The sequence below is a fragment of the Henckelia pumila genome, chromosome 2 (genome assembly GCF_033568475.1).
Source record: "Henckelia pumila isolate YLH828 chromosome 2, ASM3356847v2, whole genome shotgun sequence".
NCBI classification, from domain to species: Eukaryota; Viridiplantae; Streptophyta; class Magnoliopsida; order Lamiales; family Gesneriaceae; genus Henckelia; species Henckelia pumila.
Genome location: NC_133121.1, coordinates 150470737 through 150476736, shown reverse-complemented (window position 1 = coordinate 150476736; position 6000 = coordinate 150470737).

Below are 6000 nucleotides of genomic sequence, written 5' to 3'. Positions count from 1 at the left end.
CTAGAAGCAGAAAAAGGATATCTCTAAAAAGAAAGGAGGACGGGACCGAGGAGTAAGAGGAGGTCATGGCCACCCGAGTTTCGAAAATGATCAGCTGGGATGACTTGCCTCATATGCCCCGTTGAAAATTGCCCGGGATCGAATGGTCAATGTGTGTGAAGAAGAACTTGCTCCTCAAGAACCGCTTCGGGGAAAGGAGTCCGGGAAGTACTGCACATATCATTGTGTTTATGTGAAAAGATCCAATAAAAAGTTTGTAATTCTATCTCTTTATGTCGATGACAAATTGTTGGCTAGAAATGACAATGGGTATATTGAAACCATTAAGAAGTGGTTGTCCTCGATTTTTGAAATGGACATGGGTGAGGAAGATTACATTCTAGCTGTTAAAATTCACAGAAATCGTTCTAAGAGACTATTTGCTTTGTCTCAAGAATCTTACATTTAAAAGGTTCTAGAGCGTTTTAGAATGTCAAATTGCAAACCCATTGATACTCATGTGGCCAAAGGCGAGAACTTAAGTCGTGAAAGCCCAAACACTTTTGAAGAAATCCTTGAGATGTCTAAATTTCCATATTCTAGTACAGTTGGGAGTTTGATGTACGCAATGATGTGTACTCGTCCCGATATTTGTTATGTCGTGGCTTTGGTCAACATGTATCAATCTAATCCAGGAAAAAGACACTGAAGTGCGGTTAAAATGATTCTAAGATACCTAAAAGGCACTACAAATTATTTCCTCTGTTATCAAGGAAATGATCTAACATTGTTGGGATACACAGATGCTGACTAGGGTGATGATTTAGATGAACGTAAATCCACCTTTGGATATGCTTTATTATTAAATGGTGGACGCATATCTTGGAGAAGCAAGAAACAAACATGTGTATCTATATCCACAATGGAAGCAGAATTTGTGGAGTGTGCTTCTGCAGTGCAAGAAGGTGTTTGGTTGAGAATATTTCTACATCATGTAGGTATAGTAAGCAGACCAGTGGAAGCTGTAACAATTTATTGTGATAATCAATCAGCAATTGCTTACACAAAAAACCCTAAATATCATTTGAAAAACCAAACATATCGATACAAAGTACAATTTCATCAGAGATATTGTTGAAAAAAAAAAGGTGACTTTGAAGTACATGCCTATGCGCATGATGGTGGCTGATCCTTTTACTAAGCCAATACCAAGAGATATCTTTATAGATCATGTTAGATCTCTTGGACTGCGTAGGATGTGATTGTAGCATAAACACATAAATATTTAAGAAATTGTGCTTATTATTATAAGAATATTCATTATGTGTTGTGTGTACACATTTAATTTTTGAATTATTTATCTGCGCATTAAAGGCATGTCTGACAAGTTAAGATTGGCTCTCTCACACGAGCAATCGCCTCTGATGCTGAGAAACATACAGAGATAAGACAGTATTGATTTTGTAGTGAACAAATCCATACACATGTTGCCTTGGTCATGAATTACCAAGATGAGATTACTTAATTTTTTTTAATTGAAATCGGAATGGATTTTCCCACAATCCATTAAACTTGTCTGATAGCCAGATTATATTTTTCGTTATAACGATACATGTTAGAGGATGAACGAGAAGAAAACTCAAGTTAAGTGTTGAGACACACTTGAACTAAGATCTGTACGATGTGAATATTTTTTATATATATGACATGCGTTTCCAAAAGGGGAAGAATCACATCGTAGCACGTGTTTCATACCACGTGTGCTGAAGTGACCATCTAGATAATGAGTAGATGAGTCTCAACTCATTGTGTGAGTTCCGTAGGTTTAAATAGGGCTAATTGCATTCACACCCACTGTGAAAAGTCTAAAAGGCATAAAACACCCTGTGTAAAATTAATAGCATGTTAGACCCTATGTTTTAAAAAAATTAGCATAAAAACCCTTATGAGAGGGTATAAATGTGCCTGAGTTTGAATAACATAGGGGTGAAATGTGCTACATTTTAAAAAATTGAGGGATGCATTAGCCTATTAATATTTCTTAGGGGGTTTTATGCCTTTTACACCTTTCACAGGGGGTGTGGATGCAATTAGCCCGTTTAAATACAAACTTAATCTTCTTCCCTTAATACTTTCAACGATTTCTTTAAATTTTATTTTATTATTGCTAACGCAGTGACAGATGCCCTGAGTATAAAGGTATGCAATTTGTCTCTGTCTACGATAGGTGTGTCCAGATTGATTGAGAATTGTTGTACTTTTGGTTTGGATTTTAAGACAGATATGCAATCGATCAGAATTTTTGCAATCCAAGTAGAACCAAAATTATTGATGAGAATTAAAGAAGCACAGAAATCCGATCAGAACATCCAGAGTTCAATTGAGAAAGTTAGATCTAGACATCAATCAGAATACCAGATCACTGATGATGGAACTTTGTTTGTAAATAACCATATTGTTGTGCCAGATATTTTAGAATTGAGACAGTAGATTCTACGAGAGGCTCATTGCAGTAAATAAAGTGTTCACCCAGGCGGCAGAAATATGTATAACGACTTGAAAAGTCAATATTGGTGGAAAAATACGAAATTAGATGTGACAGAATTTGTATTCCGATGTCTAAACTGTCAGCAAGTGAAAGCAGAAAGAAAGAGACAAGGTGGTCTCTTGCACAGTTTAGCAATTCCAGAGTGGAAATATGATCACATCACTATGGATTTTGTCACAAGACTACCAAAATCCTCCAGAGGATGCGATGCAATTTTGGTAGTCGTTGACAGACTAACTAAGTCTGCATGCTTTATTCCTTATCAGATGACATACCGACATGATCAGATGTCCAACATTTATATCCGAGACGTAGTGAGATTACACTGTGTGCCGAGATCTATCGTTTCAGATCGAGACCCTAGATTTACTTCACATTTTTGGCACAGTTTGCAAGAAGCTCTGGTACTCGTTTGCACTTGAGTACAACTTACCATCCTCAGACAGACGGACAGTCAGAGCAGACTATCCAGACTTTAGAAGATATGCTGAGAGCTGTGGTAATAGATTTTGGTACCAGCTGGCAAGATTCGTTGCCACTTGTTGAATTTTTCTATAATAATAGCTATCAGGCGAGCATTGAGATGACTTCTTTTGAAGCGTTATATGGTAAGAAATGTAGATCTCCGTTGTTTTGGGATGATCTTTTAGAAGTACCAGTAACTGTGCCAGATAAAATCAAGGAAATGTCAGATAAGGTGAGAATGATTCAGTCTAGAATGAAAGCAGAGCAGGACAGACAAACCAAGTATGCTAAGGGCAAATGTAGTCCTCTGAGCATTTAGCAGGGTGGCAGTGTATTCTTGAGATATCTCCTTTCCGGGGTACAATCCTATTCGGAAAGAGAGGCAAGTAGTCACTGAGCTACATTGGCTTTATGAGATTGTAGATAGAGTTGGAAACTTAGCATACAGCTTTGAGTATGAATCCGGGCCCCGAGCGAGAGAAAGTCACGGGATGCACCCAATTCATTGCAGATTAGATTTCCCTCCAGATTTATCAGGTATACATGATGTGTTCCACATGTCTATGTTGAGGAAGTATCAACCAGATCCTTCCCACGTACTTCTACTAGATGAGGCAGAACTAAATGAAACTTTGAGCTACTTTGAACGGCCGAAAAATATTATGGACAGAAAAGATATGCAGCTCAAAAATAAGTTGATTCCTTTGGTTAAAGTACAGTGGAGCAGATACGGCATGGAAGAAGCAACTTGAGAATTAGAGCAGGATATGATACATAATATCCTGAGCTTTTCATTTGAATTTGTTGCATTGTAATTTCAATCCAATGTAATTTATTGGGATGTACTTGAGATTTCTAGGACGAAATCTTTTATTAAAGGAGAGGAATTGTAATGCCCCGAAAAATACCGAATTAAATAATTTATGAGAATTGGAATTAAATTCTATGTTTCATAAATTAGAGGAGTGAAATTGAAGTTTCAAATGATCAGGAACTGAATTGCAAATTTTTGAAAATTTCAGGGACTAAAGTGCAAAATATAAAAACTTTAATGATTGCTCAATCATATTTGTCACCTCCCACTACACCCATTTCAGAAGAATACCCGAGGGGGAGAGAGAGAGAGAGAAATCCATATCCAAGACTTTTCAAGCTCCGATCCAAGAAAATCCAACCGGTTGAATTTTGATCCGAGCACGGTTTTGAAATCCTTGAGACAAGAGCTACGTTTATACGTAAGTATGATTAAATTCTACCAATTTATAATATTTGAGATATTGTTGGATTCGAGTTTTGATGGTATAAATATGTTCTTGAGATAATAGAGGTGGTATATCCAAGACGGTTTGAGAAAATACCATCGTTTGAACATCTTTTTGATTTTTGAAGAATTTTCATAATTTTTGGAATTTATGGATGACGATTTTAAAAAATTAGAGATGATTTTGATGATGATATTGTGGGGGAATTGTGATAATATTGGTGTTGAGAATTTTGGAAATACTCTATTTTTAGACGTTATGCCATCAGGTTGAATTTTGAAGAAATTTTTAAATGATTATTTAGCAAGAATGGAAAGAAATTATATTGAGAAATTGTATTGTCCATTTCAGATTTTGAATTGGAATTTATTGAATTAAAATCGCAAGAATTCGAGTTGTTTAGAGTCAATCGAGATTGAGATTGATTATTGTTTGAAATGCGATTTTGAGATCGAACAAAAAATTGATATGAATTTCATATTGATGTAGCTTTCAAGACTTGAGCATTTCCGGACTTGGAATTGAGGTATGTATAGACAATGAAGAGCTTGGGATTGAATCCTCGAGAAGATTTTGAGATTCTCGAGCCCAATAAAATCACACACTTATTTGCTATGTTATTTGAATTATATGAATTGATTGAATAGCATGAAATTATGAATTTGATTTTATTCGATGATTATCGATATATGATTCATGGTAATGATTTGATATATGAGATGAGATGCTCAGATTGAGCAGAGATTTTGATATATTGAATTTCATCATCTCATTCATATTGAGCCAGACTTTGTTCAGATTTGATGGCAGACTTGCCTAGATTGTAGCGGATGTTTGGGTCTATATTTGAGTGACATGGAATGTAGAGAAACTTCCATGACCAGAATATTCTATATAGTAGTGCCAATGTTCGGGGTTGAGAAGCTCAACGCCCACCCCGATTGGGAGAGTAGGTGGTGACGTTGTGTTTTCTTTTCCTTGGGATCCCTAAGACCGAGATTCAGACTGAATCAAAGAATTGATAACCCCAGATTCTTGAGCATGCATTTCATCCATGCATTATCCATTTGAGATTACTTATGGATTTATATTGATATCATTAAAATGTTTAAATGCTCATTTGTTTCTGTCATTCATACTGGGTTTTTATACTCACCGGTTTTCCGGCTGTTGCTTTGTCTTGTGTGTGTGCATTGCAACAGGTGATTCGGGGTCACGCTTTAGAGAACCTTAAAGATTTGAAATAAGAGTATAAGTGGAGCTCGGGTCTAGCAGACGAAAAATTTTAAATACATGTTGAAAACATGTTGAATTTTGGAGTTTTCAAACTTGTTGCATTTTATACTCATTTGAAAGATTTTCAGACATCTCTTTATTGTATATTGTGATCAAGACTTTGAGAGGTCACCATTCCGGGTTTTTGGAGCAAGTAAAGAAGAAAAAAATATAGATTTTCGAAGCCTCAGCGCGCCCGGGCAGTCCAGGGGCGCGACCGCGTGATAAGCGCATTTTGTATGCATTATTTTGTGATAGGTTTATGTCTATTTTGTGTGCATTCATATTATTTTTATGTATTTTTATGTGTTTTAGTGCATGTGTGTGTATTTCACTCCTCAGATTGATTTTGTAGGAAAATGGATTTTTGAAGTGTGAATTACGGAGCAGCTTTGTTTGAAAAATCAAATTTAATTTAAAAGAGATCCAAATCCAATCTTCACCATTCAGATTTAATTTCAAGATGTTTTG